This window comes from Somniosus microcephalus, chromosome 6 (assembly GCF_052327205.1).
Source record: "Somniosus microcephalus isolate GS21.2 chromosome 6, FLI_Smic_1.0, whole genome shotgun sequence".
Classification (NCBI taxonomy): Eukaryota; Metazoa; Chordata; class Chondrichthyes; order Squaliformes; family Somniosidae; genus Somniosus; species Somniosus microcephalus.
In genome coordinates, this window is record NC_140992.1 from 194,137,461 (window position 1) to 194,153,684 (window position 16,224).

Genomic DNA, 16,224 nt, shown 5'->3' on the forward strand with positions numbered 1-16,224 from the left:
CGAGGTTAGTGTTGGGAGGATGAGTGTGAGCAGGTCGAGGTTAGTGTTGGGAGCATGAGTGTGAGCAGGTCGAGGTTAGTGTCGGGATGAGTGTGAGCAGGTCGAGGTTAGTGTCGGGAATGGGATGAGTGTGAGCAGGTCGAGGTTAGTGTTGGGATGAGTGTGAGCAGGTTGAGGTTAGTGACGGGAATGGGATGACAGTGAGCAGGTCGAGGTTAGTGTTGTGATGAGTGTGAGCAGGTTGAGGTTAGTGACGGGAGGATGAGTGTGAGCAGGTCGAGATCACTGTTGGGAGGATGAGTGTGAGCAGGTCGAGGTAAGTGTCGGGAGGATGAGCGTGAGCAGGTCGAGGTTAGTGTCGGGAATGGGATGAGGGTGAGCATGTCGAGGTCAGTGTCGGGAGGATGAGTGTGAGCAGGTCGAGGTCAGTGTTGGGAGGATGAGTGTGAGCAGGTCGAGGTTAGTGTCGGGAATGGGATGAGTGTGAGCAGGTCGAGGTTAATGTCGGGTGAATGATTGTGAGCAGGTCGAGGTAAGTGTCGGGAGGATGCGTGTGAGCAGGTCGAGGTTAGTGTCGGGAATGGGATGAGTGTGAGCATGTCGAGGTTAGTGTCGGGAGGATGAGTGTGAGCAGGTCGAGGTCAGTGTCGGGAGGATGAGTGTCAGCAGGTCGAGCTCAGAGTTGGGAGGATGAGTGTGAGCAGGTCAAGGTTAGCGTCGGGAATGGGATGAGTGTGAGCAGGTCGATGTCAGTGTCGGGAGGATAAGTGTGAGCAGGTAGAGGTTAGTGTCAGGAGTATGAGTGTGAGCAGGTCGAGGTTAGTGTCGGGATGAGTGTGAGCAGGTCGAGGTTAGTGTCAGGAATGGGATGAGTGTGAGCAGGTCAAGGTCAATGTTGGGAGGATGAGTGTGAGCGGGTCGAGGTTAGTGCTGGGAGGGTGAGTGTGAGCAGGTTGAGATTAGTGTCGGGATGAGTGTGAGCAGGTTGAGTTAGTGTCGGGATGAGTGTGAGCAGGTCGAGGTTAGTGTTGGGAGGATGAGTGTGAGCAAGTCGAGGTTAGTGTCAGGATGAGTGTGAGCAGGTCGAGGTTAGTGTTGGGAGGATGAGTGTGAGCTGGTCGAGGTTAGTGTTGGGAGGATGAGTGTGAGCAGGTCGTGGTTAGTATCGGGAGGATGAGTGTGAGCAGGTCGAGGTTAGTGTCGGGAATGGGATGAATGTGTGCAGGTCGAGGTTAGTGTCGGGAATACGATGAGTGTGAGCAGGTCGAGGTTAGTGTCGGGAGGATGAGTGTGAGCAGGTCGAGATTAGTGTCGGGAATGGGATGAATGTGTGCAGGTCGAGGTTAGTGTCGGGAATACGATGAGTGTGAGCAGGTCGAGGTTAGTGTCGGGAGGATGAGTGTGAGCAGGTTGAGGTTAGTGTCGGGAGGATGAGTGTGAGCAGGTCGAGGTCAGTGTTGGGAGGATGAGTGTGAGCAGGTCGAGGTCAGTGTTGGGAGGATGCGTGTGAGCAGGTCAAGGTCAGTGTTGGGAGGATGAGCGTGAGCAGGTCGAGGTTAGTATCGGGAGGATGCGCGTGAGCAGGTCGAGGTTAGCGTCGGGAATGGGATGAGTGTGAGCATGTCGAGGTTCGTGTCGGGAGGATGAGTGTGAGCAGGTCGATGTCAGTGTCGGGAGGATGAGTGTGAGCAGGTCGAGGTCAGTGTTGGGAGAATGAGTGTGAGCAGGTCGAGGTTAGTGTCGGGATGAGTGTGAGCAGGTCGAGGTTAGTGTCGGGAATGGGATGAGTGTGAGCAGGTCGAGGTTAGTGTTGGGATGAGTGTGAGCAGGTTGAGGTTAGTGACGGGAATGGGATGACAGTGAGCAGGTCGAGGTTAGTGTTGTGATGAGTGTGAGCAGGTTGAGGTTAGTGACGGGAGGATGAGTGTGAGCAGGTCGAGATCACTGTTGGGAGGATGAGTGTGAGCAGGTGGAGGTAAGTGTCGGGAGGATGAGCGTCAGCAGGTCGAGGTTAGTGTCGGGAATGGGATGAGTGTGACCATGTCGAGGTCAGTGTCGGGAGGATGAGTGTGAGCAGGTCGAGGTCAGTGTTGGGAGGATGAGTGTGAGCAGGTCGAGGTTAGTGTCGGGAATGGAATGAGTGTGAGCAGGTCGAGGTTAATGTCGGGTGAATGATTGTGAGCAGGTCGAGGTAAGTGTCGGGAGGATGCGTGTGAGCAGGTCGAGGTTAGTGTCGGGAATGGGATGAGTGTGAGCATGTCGAGGTTAGTGTCGGGAGGATGAGTGTGAGCAGGTCGAGGTCAGTGTCGGGAGGATGAGTGTGAGCAGGTCGAGCTCAGAGTTGGGAGGATGAGTGTGAGCAGGTCAAGGTTAGCGTCGGGAATGGGATGAGTGTGAGCAGGTCGATGTCAGTGTCGGGAGGATAAGTGTGAGCAGGTAGAGGTTAGTGTCAGGAGTATGAGTGTGAGCAGGTCGAGGTTAGTGTCGGGATGAGTGTGAGCAGGTCGAGGTTAGTGTCAGGAATGGGATGAGTGTGAGCAGGTCAAGGTCAATGTTGGGAGGATGAGTGTGAGCGGGTCGAGGTTAGTGCTGGGAGGGTGAGTGTGAGCAGGTTGAGATTAGTGTCGGGATGAGTGTGAGCAGGTTGAGTTAGTGTCGGGATGAGTGTGAGCAGGTCGAGGTTAGTGTTGGGAGGATGAGTGTGAGCAAGTCGAGGTTAGTGTCAGGATGAGTGTGAGCAGGTCGAGGTTAGTATCGGGAGGATGAGTGTGAGCAGTTCGAGGTTAGTGTCGGGAGGATGAGTGTGAGCAGGTCAAGGTTAGTGTCTGGAATGGGATGAATGTGTGCAGGTCGAGGTTAGTGTCGGGAATACGATGAGTGTGAGCAGGTCGAGGTTAGTGTCGGGAGGATGAGTGTGAGCAGGTTGAGGTTAGTGTCGGGAGGATGAGTGTGAGCAGGTCGAGGTCAGTGTTGGGAGGATGAGTGTGAGCAGGTCGAGGTCAGTGTTGGGAGGATGCGTGTGAGCAGGTCAAGGTCAGTGTTGGGAGGATGAGCGTGAGCAGGTCGAGGTTAGTATCGGGAGGATGCGTGTGAGCAGGTCGAGGTTAGCGTCGGGAATGGGATGAGTGTGAGCATGTCGAGGTTCGTGTCGGGAGGATGAGTGTGAGCAGGTCGATGTCAGTGTCGGGAGGATGAGTGTGAGCAGGTCGAGGTCAGTGTTGGGAGAATGAGTGTGAGCAGGTCGAGGTTAGCGTCGGGAATGGGATGAGTGTGAGCAGGTCGAGGTCAGTGTCGGGAGGATAAGTGTGAGCAGGTAGAGGTTAGTGTCGAGAGGATGAGTGTGAGCTGGTCGAGGTCAGTGTTGGGAGGATGAGTGTGAGCAGGTCGAGGTCAGTATTGGGAGGATGAGTGTGAACAGGTCGAGGTAAGTGTCGGGAGGATGAGCATGAGCAGGCCAAGGTTAGTGTCGGGAATGGGATGAGTGTGAGCATGTCGAGGTCAGTTTTGGGAGAATGAGTGTGAGCAGGTCGAGGTTAGTGTTGGGAGGATGAGTGTGAGCAGCTCGAGGTTAGTGTCGGGAGGATGAGCATGAGCAGGTCGAGGTTAGTGTCGGAAGGATGACTGTGAGCAGGTCGAGATTAGTGTTGGGAATGGGATGAGTGTGAGCAGTCGAGGTTAGTGTCGAGAAGATGAGTGTGAGCAGGTCGAGGTTAGTGTCGTGAATGGGATGAGTGTGAGCAGGTCGAGGTTCGTGTCGAGAATGGGATGAGTGTGAGCAAGTCGAGGTCAGTGTCGGGAGGATGAATGTGAGCAGGTCCAGCTCAGTGTTGGGAGGATGAGTGTGAGCAGGTCGAGGTCAGTGTTGGAAGGATGAGTGTGAGCAGGTCGAGGTCAGTGTCGGAAGGATGAGTGTGAGCAGGTCGAGGTTAGTGTCGGGAGGATGAGTGTGAGCAGGTCGAGGTTAGTGTTGGGAGGATGAGTGTCAGCAGGTCGAGGTCAGTGTTGGGAGGATGAGTGTGAGCAGGTCGATGTTGGTGTCGGGAATGGGATGAGTGTGAGCAGGTCGAGGTTAGTGTCAGGAATGGGATGAATGTGTGCAGGTTGAGGTTAGTGCCGGGAGGATGAGAGTGAGCAGGTCGAGGTTAGTGTCGGGATGAGTGTGAGCAAATCGAGGTTAGTGTCGGTAATGGGATGAGTGTGAGCAGGTCGAGGTTAGTGTCGGGATGATTGTGAGCAGGTCGAGGTTAGTGTTGGGAGGATGAGTGTGAGCAGGTCGAGGTTAGTGTCGGGAGGATGAGTGTGAGCAGGTCGAAGTTAGTGTCGGGAATGGGATGAGTGTGAGCAGGTCGAGGTCAGTGTCGGGAGGATGAGTGTGAGCAGGTCGAAGTCAGTGTTGGGAGGATGAGTGTGAGCAGGTCGAGGTTAGTGTTGGGAGGATGAGTGTGAGCAGGTCGAGGTTAGTGTCGGCAGGATGAGTGTGAGCAGGTCGAGGTTAGTGTTGGGAGCATGAGCGTGAGCAGGTCGAGGTCAGTGTTGGGAGGATGAGTGTGAGCAGGTCGATGTTGGTGTCGGGAATGGGATGAGTGTGAGCAGGTCGAGGTTAGTGTCAGGAATGGGATGAATGTGTGCAGGTTGAGGTTAGTGCCGGGAGGATGAGAGTGAGCAGGTCGAGGTTAGTGTCGGGATGAGTGTGAGCAAATCGAGGTTAGTGTCGGTAATGGGATGAGTGTGAGCAGGTCGAGGTTAGTGTCGGGAGGATTGTGAGCAGGTCGATGTTAGTGTTGGGAGGATGAGTGTGAGCAGGTCGAGGTTAGTGTCGGGAGGATGAGTGTGAGCAGGTCGAGGTTTGTGTCGGGAATGGGATGAGTGTGAGCAGGTCGAGGTCAGTGTCGGGAGGATGAGTGTGAGCAGGTCGAAGTCAGTGTTGGGAGGATGAGTGTGAGCAGGTTGAGATTAGTGTCGGGATGAGTGTGAGCAGGTTGAGTTAGTGTCGGGATGAGTGTGAGCAGGTCGAGGTTAGTGTTGGGAGGATGAGTGTGAGCAAGTCGAGGTTAGTGTCAGGATGAGTGTGAGCAGGTCGAGGTTAGTGTTGGGAGGATGAGTGTGAGCTGGTCGAGGTTAGTGTTGGGAGGATGAGTGTGAGCAGGTCGTGGTTAGTATCGGGAGGATGAGTGTGAGCAGGTCGAGGTTAGTGTCGGGAGGATGAGTGTGAGCAGGTCAAGGTTAGTGTCTGGAATGGGATGAGTGTGAGCAGGTCGAGGTTAGTGTTGGGAGGATGAGTGTGAGCAGGTCGAGATTAGTGTCGGGAATGGGATGAATGTGTGCAGGTCGAGGTTAGTGTCGGGAATACGATGAGTGTGAGCAGGTCGAGGTTAGTGTCGGGAGGATGAGTGTGAGCAGGTTGAGGTTAGTGTCGGGAGGATGAGTGTGAGCAGGTCGAGGTCAGTGTTGGGAGGATGAGTGTGAGCAGGTCGAGGTCAGTGTTGGGAGGATGCGTGTGAGCAGGTCAAGGTCAGTGTTGGGAGGATGAGCGTGAGCAGGTCGAGGTTAGTATCGGGAGGATGCGCGTGAGCAGGTCGAGGTTAGCGTCGGGAATGGGATGAGTGTGAGCATGTCGAGGTTCGTGTCGGGAGGATGAGTGTGAGCAGGTCGATGTCAGTGTCGGGAGGATGAGTGTGAGCAGGTCGAGGTCAGTGTTGGGAGAATGAGTGTGAGCAGGTCGAGGTTAGTGTCGGGATGAGTGTGAGCAGGTCGAGGTTAGTGTCGGGAATGGGATGAGTGTGAGCAGGTCGAGGTTAGTGTTGGGATGAGTGTGAGCAGGTTGAGGTTAGTGACGGGAATGGGATGACAGTGAGCAGGTCGAGGTTAGTGTTGTGATGAGTGTGAGCAGGTTGAGGTTAGTGACGGGAGGATGAGTGTGAGCAGGTCGAGATCACTGTTGGGAGGATGAGTGTGAGCAGGTGGAGGTAAGTGTCGGGAGGATGAGCGTCAGCAGGTCGAGGTTAGTGTCGGGAATGGGATGAGTGTGAGCATGTCGAGGTCAGTGTCGGGAGGATGAGTGTGAGCAGGTCGAGGTCAGTGTTGGGAGGATGAGTGTGAGCAGGTCGAGGTTAGTGTCGGGAATGGAATGAGTGTGAGCAGGTCGAGGTTAATGTCGGGTGAATGATTGTGAGCAGGTCGAGGTAAGTGTCGGGAGGATGCGTGTGAGCAGGTCGAGGTTAGTGTCGGGAATGGGATGAGTGTGAGCATGTCGAGGTTAGTGTCGGGAGGATGAGTGTGAGCAGGTCGAGGTCAGTGTCGGGAGGATGAGTGTGGGCAGGTCGAGCTCAGAGTTGGGAGGATGACTGTGAGCAGGTCAAGGTTAGCGTCGGGAATGGGATGAGTGTGAGCAGGTCGATGTCAGTGTCGGGAGGATAAGTGTGAGCAGGTAGAGGTTAGTGTCAGGAGTATGAGTGTGAGCAGGTCGAGGTTAGTGTCGGGATGAGTGTGAGCAGGTCGAGGTTAGTGTCAGGAATGGGATGAGTGTGAACAGGTCAAGGTCAATGTTGGGAGGATGAGTGTGAGCGGGTCGAGGTTAGTGCTGGGAGGGTGAGTGTGAGCAGGTTGAGATTAGTGTCGGGATGAGTGTGAGCAGGTTGAGTTAGTGTCGGGATGAGTGTGAGCAGGTCGAGGTTAGTGTTGGGAGGATGAGTGTGAGCAAGTCGAGGTTAGTGTCAGGATGAGTGTGAGCAGGTCGAGGTTAGTATCGGGAGGATGAGTGTGAGCAGTTCGAGGTTAGTGTCGGGAGGATGAGTGTGAGCAGGTCAAGGTTAGTGTCTGGAATGGGATGAGTGTGAGCAGGTCGAGGTTAGTGTCGGGAGGATGAGTGTGAGCAGGTCGAGATTAGTGTCGGGAATGGGATGAATGTGTGCAGGTCGAGGTTAGTGTCGGGAATACGATGAGTGTGAGCAGGTCGAGGTTAGTGTCGGGAGGATGAGTGTGAGCAGGTTGAGGTTAGTGTCGGGAGGATGAGTGTGAGCAGGTCGAGGTCAGTGTTGGGAGGATGAGTGTGAGCAGGTCGAGGTCAGTGTTGGGAGGATGCGTGTGAGCAGGTCAAGGTCAGTGTTGGGAGGATGAGCGTGAGCAGGTCGAGGTTAGTATCGGGAGGATGCGTGTGAGCAGGTCGAGGTTAGCGTCGGGAATGGGATGAGTGTGAGCATGTCGAGGTTCGTGTCGGGAGGATGAGTGTGAGCAGGTCGATGTCAGTGTCGGGAGGATGAGTGTGAGCAGGTCGAGGTCAGTGTTGGGAGAATGAGTGTGAGCAGGTCGAGGTTAGCGTCGGGAATGGGATGAGTGTGAGCAGGTCGAGGTCAGTGTCGGGAGGATAAGTGTGAGCAGGTAGAGGTTAGTGTCGAGAGGATGAGTGTGAGCTGGTCGAGGTCAGTGTTGGGAGGATGAGTGTGAGCAGGTCGAGGTCAGTATTGGGAGGATGAGTGTGAACAGGTCGAGGTAAGTGTCGGGAGGATGAGCATGAGCAGGTCAAGGTTAGTGTCGGGAATGGGATGAGTGTGAGCATGTCGAGGTCAGTTTTGGGAGAATGAGTGTGAGCAGGTCGAGGTTAGTGTTGGGAGGATGAGTGTGAGCAGCTCGAGGTTAGTGTCGGGAGGATGAGCGTGAGCAGGTCGAGGTTAGTGTCGGAAGGATGACTGTGAGCAGGTCGAGATTAGTGTTGGGAATGGGATGAGTGTGAGCAGTCGAGGTTAGTGTCGAGAAGATGAGTGTGAGCAGGTCGAGGTTAGTGTCGTGAATGGGATGAGTGTGAGCAGGTCGAGGTTCGTGTCGAGAATGGGATGAGTGTGAGCAAGTCGAGGTCAGTGTCGGGAGGATGAATGTGAGCAGGTCCAGCTCAGTGTTGGGAGGATGAGTGTGAGCAGGTCGAGGTCAGTGTTGGAAGGATGAGTGTGAGCAGGTCGAGGTCAGTGTCGGAAGGATGAGTGTGAGCAGGTCGAGGTTAGTGTCGGGAGGATGAGTGTGAGCAGGTCGAGGTTAGTGTTGGGAGGATGAGTGTCAGCAGGTCGAGGTCAGTGTTGGGAGGATGAGTGTGAGCAGGTCGATGTTGGTGTCGGGAATGGGATGAGTGTGAGCAGGTCGAGGTTAGTGTCAGGAATGGGATGAATGTGTGCAGGTTGAGGTTAGTGCCGGGAGGATGAGAGTGAGCAGGTCGAGGTTAGTGTCGGGATGAGTGTGAGCAAATCGAGGTTAGTGTCGGTAATGGGATGAGTGTGAGCAGGTCGAGGTTAGTGTCGGGATGATTGTGAGCAGGTCGAGGTTAGTGTTGGGAGGATGAGTGTGAGCAGGTCGAGGTTAGTGTCGGGAGGATGAGTGTGAGCAGGTCGAAGTTAGTGTCGGGAATGGGATGAGTGTGAGCAGGTCGAGGTCAGTGTCGGGAGGATGAGTGTGAGCAGGTCGAAGTCAGTGTTGGGAGGATGAGTGTGAGCAGGTCGAGGTTAGTGTTGGGAGGATGAGTGTGAGCAGGTCGAGGTTAGTGTCGGCAGGATGAGTGTGAGCAGGTCGAGGTTAGTGTTGGGAGCATGAGCGTGAGCAGGTCGAGGTCAGTGTTGGGAGGATGAGTGTGAGCAGGTCGATGTTGGTGTTGGGAATGGGATGAGTGTGAGCAGGTCGAGGTTAGTGTCAGGAATGGGATGAATGTGTGCAGGTTGAGGTTAGTGCCGGGAGGATGAGAGTGAGCAGGTCGAGGTTAGTGTCGGGATGAGTGTGAGCAAATCGAGGTTAGTGTCGGTAATGGGATGAGTGTGAGCAGGTCGAGGTTCGTGTCGGGAGGATTGTGAGCAGGTCGATGTTAGTGTTGGGAGGATGAGTGTGAGCAGGTCGAGGTTAGTGTCGGGAGGATGAGTGTGAGCAGGTCGAGGTTTGTGTCGGGAATGGGATGAGTGTGAGCAGGTCGAGGTCAGTGTCGGGAGGATGAGTGTGAGCAGGTCGAAGTCAGTGTTGGGAGGATGAGTGTGAGCAGGTCGAGGTTAGTGTCGGGATGAGTGTGAGCAGGTCGAGGTTAGTGTCGGGAATGGGATGAGAGTGAGCAGGTCGAGGTTAGTGTTGGGATGAGCGTGAGCAGGTTGAGGTTAGTGACGGGAATGGGATGACAGTGAGCAGGTCGAGGTTAGTGTTGTGATGAGTGTGCGCAGGTTGAGGTTAGTGACGGGAGGATGAGTGTGAGCAGGTCGAGATCACTGTTGGGAGGATGAGTGTGCGCAGGTCGAGGTAAGTGTCGGGAGGATGAGCGTGAGCAGGTCGAGGTTAGTGTCGGGAATGGGATGAGGGTGAGCATGTCGAGGTCAGTGTCGGGAGGATGAGTGTGAGCAGGTCGAGGTCAGTGTTGGGAGGATGAGTGTGAGCAGGTCGAGGTTAGTGTCGGGAATGGGATGAGTGTGAGCAGGTCGAGGTTAATGTCGGGTGGATGAGTGTGAGCAGGTCGAGGTAAGTGTCGGGAGGATGCGTGTGAGCAGGTCGAGGTTAGTGTCGGGAATGGGATGAGTGTGAGCATGTCAAGGTTAGTGTCGGGAGGATGAGTGTGAGCAGGTCGAGGTCAGTGTCGGGAGGATGACTGTGAGCAGGTCGAGTACAGTGTTGGGAGTCTGAGTGTGAGCAGGTCAAGGTTAGTGTCGGGAATGGGATGAGTGTGAGCAGGTCGAGGTCAGTGTCGGGAGGATAAGTGTGAGCAGGTAGAGGTTAGTGTCAGGAGGATGAGTGTGAGCAGGTCGAGGTTAGTGTCGGGAGGATGAGTGTGAGCAGGTCGAGGTTTGTGTCGGGAATGGGATGAGTGTGAGCAGGTCGAGGTCAGTGTCGGGAGGATAAGTGTGAGCAGGTCGAAGTCAGTGTTGGGAGGATGAGTGTGAGCAGGTCGAGGTTAGTGTCGGGATGAGTGTGAGCAGGTCGAGGTTAGTGTCGGGAATGGGATGAGAGTGAGCAGGTCGAGGTTAGTGTTGGGATGAGCGTGAGCAGGTTGAGGTTAGTGACGGGAATGGGATGACAGTGAGCAGGTCGAGGTTAGTGTTGTGATGAGTGTGCGCAGGTTGAGGTTAGTGACGGGAGGATGAGTGTGAGCAGGTCGAGATCACTGTTGGGAGGATGAGTGTGCGCAGGTCGAGGTAAGTGTCGGGAGGATGAGCGTGAGCAGGTCGAGGTTAGTGTCGGGAATGGGATGAGGGTGAGCATGTCGAGGTCAGTGTCGGGAGGATGAGTGTGAGCAGGTCGAGGTCAGTGTTGGGAGGATGAGTGTGAGCAGGTCGAGGTTAGTGTCGGGAATGGGATGAGTGTGAGCAGGTCGAGGTTAATGTCGGGTGGATGAGTGTGAGCAGGTCGAGGTAAGTGTCGGGAGGATGCGTGTGAGCAGGTCGAGGTTAGTGTCGGGAATGGGATGAGTGTGAGCATGTCAAGGTTAGTGTCGGGAGGATGAGTGTGAGCAGGTCGAGGTCAGTGTCGGGAGGATGACTGTGAGCAGGTCGAGCACAGTGTTGGGAGTCTGAGTGTGAGCAGGTCAAGGTTAGTGTCGGGAATGGGATGAGTGTGAGCAGGTCGAGGTCAGTGTCGGGAGGATAAGTGTGAGCAGGTAGAGGTTAGTGTCAGGAGGATGAGTGTGAGCAGGTCGAGGTTAGTGTCGGGATGAGTGTGAGCAGGTCGAGGTTAGTGTCAGGAATGGGATGAGTGTGAGCAGGTCGAGGTCAATGTTGGGAGGATGAGTGTGAGCAGGTCGAGGTCAGTATTGGAAGGATGAGCGTGAGCGGGTCGAGGTTAGTGTTGGGAGGATGAGTGTGAGCAGGTTGAGATAAGTGTCGGGATGAGTGTGAGCAGGTTGAGTTAGTGTCGGGATGAGTGTGAGCAGGTCGAGGTTAGTGTTGGGAGGATGAGTGTGAGCAGGTCGAGGTTAGTGTTGGGAGGATGAGTGTGAGCAGGTCGAGGTTAGTGTCGGGATGAGTGTGAGCAGGTCAAGGTTAGTGTCGGGAATGGGATGAGAGTGAGCAGGTCGAGGTTAGTGTTGGGATGAGCGTGAGATGGTTGAGGTTAGTGACGGGAATGGGATGACAGTGAGCAGGTCGAGGTTAGTGTTGTGATGAGTGTGAGCAGGTTGAGGTTAGTGACGGGAGGATGAGTTTGAGCAGGTCGAGATCACTGTTGGGAGGATGAGTGTGCGCAGGTCGAGGTAAGTGTCGGGAGGATGAGCGTGAGCAGGTCGAGGTTAGTGTCGGGAATGGGATGAGCGTGAGCATGTCGAGGTCAGTGTCGGGAGGATGAGTGTGAGCAGGTCGAGGTCAGTGTTGGGAGGATGAGTGTGAGAAGGTCGAGGTTAGTGTCGGGAATGTGATCAGTGGGAGCAGGTCGAGGTTAATGTCGGGTGGATGAGTGTGAGCAGGTCGAGGTAAGTGTCGGGAGGATGCGTGTGAACAGGTCGAGGTTAGTGTCGGGAATGGGATGAGTGTGAGCATGTCGAGGTTAGTGTCGGGAGGATGAGTGTGAGCAGGTCGAGGTCAGTGTCGGGAGGATGACTGTGAGCAGGTCGAGCACAGTGTTGGGAGTCTGAGTGTGAGCAGGTCAAGGTTAGTGTCGGGAATGGGATGAGTGTGAGCAGGTCGAGGTTCGTGTCGGGATAAGTGTGAGCAGGTAGAGGTTAGTGTCAGGAATGGGATGAGTGTGAGCAGGTCGAGGTCAATGTTGGGAGGATGAGTGTGAGCAGGTCGAGGTCAGTATTGGAAGGATGAGCGTGAGCGGGTCAAAGTTAGTGTTGGGAGGATGAGTGTGAGCAGGTTGAGATTAGTGTCGGGATGAGTGTGAGCAGGTTGAGTTAGTGTCGGGATGAGTGTGAGCAGGTCGAGGTTAGTGTTGGGAGGATGAGTGTGAGCAGGTCGAGGTTAGTGTCAGGATGAGTGTGAGCAGGTCGAGGATGGTGTTGGGAGGATGAGTGTGAGCTGGTCGAGGTTAGCGTTGGGAGGATGATTGTGAGCAGGTCGAGGTTAGTGTCGAGAAGATGAGTGTGAGCAGGTCGAGGTTAGTGTCGTGAATGGGATGAGTGTGAGCAGGTCGAGTTTCATGTCGAGAATGGGATGGGTGTGAGCAAGTCGAGGTCAGTGTCGGGAGGATGAATGTGAGCAGGTCCAGCTCAGTGTTGGGAGGATGAGTGTGAACAGATCGAGGTCAGTTTTGGAAGGATGAGTGTGAGCAGGTCGAGGTCAGTGTCGGGAGGATGAGTGTGAGCAGGTCGAGGTTAGTGTTGGGAGGATGAGTGTGAGCAGGTCGAGGTTAGTGTTGGGAGGATGAGTGTGAGCAGGTCGAGGTCAGTGTTGGGAGGATGAGTGTGAGCAGGTCGATGTTGGTGTCGGGAATGGGATGAGTGTGAGCAGGTCGAGGTTAGTGTCAGGAATGGGATGAGTGTGTGCAGGTTGAGGTTAGTGCCGGGAGGATGAGAGTGAGCAGGTCGAGGTTAGTGTGGGGATGAGTGTGAGCAAATCGAGGTTAGTGTCGGTAATGTGATGATTGTGAGCAGGTCGAGGTTAGTGTCGGGATGATTGTGAGCAGGTCGAGGTTAGTGTTGGGAGGATGAGTGTGAGCAGGTCGAGGTTAGTGTCGGGAGGATGAGTGTGAGCAGGTCGAGGTTAGTGTCGGGAATGGGATGAGTGTGAGCAGGTCGATGTCAGTGTTGGGAGGATGAGTGTCAGCAGGTCGAGGTTAGTGTTGGGAGCATGAGTGTGAGTGGGTCGAGGTTAGTGTCGGGATGAGTGTGAGCAGGTCGAGGTTAGTGTCGGGAATGGGATGAGTGTGAGCAGGTCGAGGTTAGTGTTGGGATGAGTGTGAGCAGGTTGAGGTTAGTGACGGGAATGGGATGACAGTGAGCAGGTCGCGGTTAGTGTTGTGATGAGTGTGAGCAGGTTGAGGTTAGTGAGGGGAGGATGAGTGTGAGCAGGTCGAGATCACTGTTGGGAGGATGAGTGTGAGCAGGTCGAGGTAAGTGTCGGGAGGATGAGCGTGAGCAGGTCAAGGTTAGTGTTGGGAATGGGATGAGGGTGAGCATGTCGAGGTCCGTGTCGGGAGGATAAGTGTGAGCAGTTCGAGGTCATTGTTGGGAGGATGAGTGTGAGCAGGTCGAGGTTAGTGTCGGGAATGGGATGAGTGTGAGCAGGTCGAGGTTAATGTCGGGTGGATGAGTGTGAGCAGTTCGAGGTAAGTGTCGGGAGGATGCGTGTGAGCAGGTCGAGGTTAATGTCGGGAATGGGATGAGTGTGAGCATGTCGAGGCTAGTGTCGGGAGGATGAGTGTGAGCAGGTCGAGGTCAGTGTCGGGAGGATGAGTGTGAGCAGGTCGAGCTCAGTGTTGGGAGGATGAGTGTGAGCAGGTCAAGGTTAGCGTCGGGAATGGGATGAGTGTGAGCAGGTCAAGGTCAGTGTCAGGAGGATAAGTGTGAGCAGGTAGAGGTTAGTGTCAGGAGGATGAATGTGAGCAGGTCGAGGTTAGTGTCGGGATGAGTGTGAGCAGGTCGAGGTTAGTGTCAGGAATGGGATGAGTGTGAGCAGGTCAAGGTCAATGTTGGGAGGATGAGTGTGAGCAGGTCGAGGTCAGTATTGGAAGGATGAGTGTGAGCGGGTCGAGGTTAGTGTTGGGAGGATGAGTGTGAGCAGGTTGAGATTAGTGTCGGGAGGAGTGTGAGCAGGTTGAGTTAGTGTCGGGATGAGTGTGAGCAGGTCGAGGTTAGTGTTGGGAGGATGACTGTGAGCAAGTCGAGGTTAGTGTCAGGATGAGTTTGAGCAGGTCGAGGTTAGTGTTAGGAGGATGATTGTGAGCTGGTCGAGGTTAGTGTTGGGAGGATGAGTGTGAGCAGGTCGAGGTTAGTATCGGGAGGATGAGTGTGAGCAGGTTGAGGTTAGTGTCAGGAGGATGAGTGTGAGCAGGTCAAGGTTAGTGTCTGGAATGGGATGAGTGTGAGCAGGTCGAGGTTAATGTCGGGTGGATGAGTGTGAGCAGGTCGAGGTAAGTGTCGGGAGGATGCGTGTGAGCAGGTCGAGGTTAGTGTCGGGAATGGGATGAGTGTGAGCATGTCAAGGTTAGTGTCGGGAGGATGAGTGTGAGCAGGTCGAGGTCACTGTCGGGAGGATGACTGTGAGCAGGTCGAGCACAGTGTTGGGAGTCTGAGTGTGAGCAGGTCAAGGTTAGTGCCGGGAATGGGATGAGTGTGAGCAGGTCGAGGTCAGTGTCGGGAGGATAAGTGTGAGCAGGTAGAGGTTAGTGTCAGGAGGATGAGTGTGAGCAGGTCGAGGTTAGTGTCGGGATGAGTGTGAGCAGGTCAAGGTTAGTGTCGGGAATGGGATGAGAGTGAGCAGGTCGAGGTTAGTGTTGGGATGAGCGTGAGATGGTTCAGGTTAGTGACGGGAATGGGATGACAGTGAGCAGGTCGATGTTAGTGTTGTGATGAGTGTGAGCAGGTTGAGGTTAGTGACGGGAGGATGAGTTTGAGCAGGTCGAGATCACTGTTGGGAGGATGAGTGTGCGCAGGTCGAGGTAAGTGTCGGGAGGATGAGCGTGAGCAGGTCGAGGTTAGTGTCGGGAATGGGATGAGCATGAGCATGTCGAGGTCAGTGTCGGGAGGATGAGTGTGAGCAGGTCGAGGTCAGTGTTGGGAGGATGAGTGTGAGAAGGTCGAGGTTAGTGTCGGGAATGTGATCAGTGGGAGCAGGTCGAGGTTAATGTCGGGTGGATGAGTGTGAGCAGGTCGAGGTAAGTGTCGGGAGGATGCGTGTGAACAGGTCGAGGTTAGTGTCGGGAATGGGATGAGTGTGAGCATGTCGAGGTTAGTGTCGGGAGGATGAGTGTGAGCAGGTCGAGGTCAGTGTCGGGAGGATGACTGTGAGCAGGTCGAGCACAGTGTTGGGAGTCTGAGTGTGAGCAGGTCAAGGTTAGTGTCGGGAATGGGATGAGTGTGAGCAGGTCGAGGTCAGAGTCGGGAGGATAAGTGTGAGCAGGTAGAGGATAGTGTCAGGAGGATGAGTGTGAGCAGGTCGAGGTTCGTGTCGGGATGAGTGTGAGCAGGTCGAGGTTAGTGTCAGGAATGGGATGAGTGTGAGCAGGTCGAGGTCAATGTTGGGAGGATGAGTGTGAGCAGGTCGAGGTCAGTATTGGAAGGATGAGCGTGAGCGGGTCAAAGTTAGTGTTGGGAGGATGAGTGTGAGCAGGTTGAGATTAGTGTCGGGATGAGTGTGAGCAGGTTGAGTTAGTGTCGGGATGAGTGTGAGCAGGTCGAGGTTAGTGTTGGGAGGATGAGTGTGAGCAGGTCGAGGTTAGTGTCAGGATGAGTGTGAGCAGGTCGAGGATGGTGTTGGGAGGATGAGTGTGAGCTGGTCGAGGTTAGCGTTGGGAGGATGATTGTGAGCAGGTCGAGGTTAGTGTCGAGAAGATGAGTGTGAGCAGGTCGAGGTTAGTGTCGTGAATGGGATGAGTGTGAGCAGGTCGAGGTTCATGTCGAGAATGGGATGGGTGTGAGCAAGTCGAGGTCAGTGTCGGGAGGATGAATGTGAGCAGGTCCAGCTCAGTGTTGGGAGGATGAGTGTGAACAGATCGAGGTCAGTTTTGGAAGGATGAGTGTGAGCAGGTCGAGGTCAGTGTCGGGAGGATGAGTGTGAGCAGGTCGAGGTTAGTGTCGGGAGGATGAGTGTGAGCAGGTCGAGGTTAGTGTTGGGAGGATGAGTGTGAGCAGGTCGACGTCAGTGTTGGGAGGATGAGTGTGAGCAGGTCGATGTTGGTGTCAGGAATGGGATGAGTGTGAGCAGGTCGAGGTTAGTGTCAGGAATGGGATGAGTGTGTGCAGGTTGAGGTTAGTGCCGGGAGGATGAGAGTGAGCAGGTCGAGGTTAGTGTGGGGATGAGTGTGAGCAAATCGAGGTTAGTGTCGGTAATGTGATGATTGTGAGCAGGTCGAGGTTAGTGTCGGGATGATTGTGAGCAGGTCGAGGTTAGTGTTGGGAGGATGAGTGTGAGCAGGTCGAGGTTAGTGTCGGGAGGATGAGTGTGAGCAGGTCGAGGTTAGTGTCGGGAATGGGATGAGTGTGAGCAGGTCGATGTCAGTGTTGGGAGGATGAGTGTGAGCAGGTCGAGGTTAGTGTTGGGAGCATGAGTGTGAGTGGGTCGAGGTTAGTGTCGGGATGAGTGTGAGCAGGTCGAGGTTAGTGTCGGGAATGGGATGAGTGTG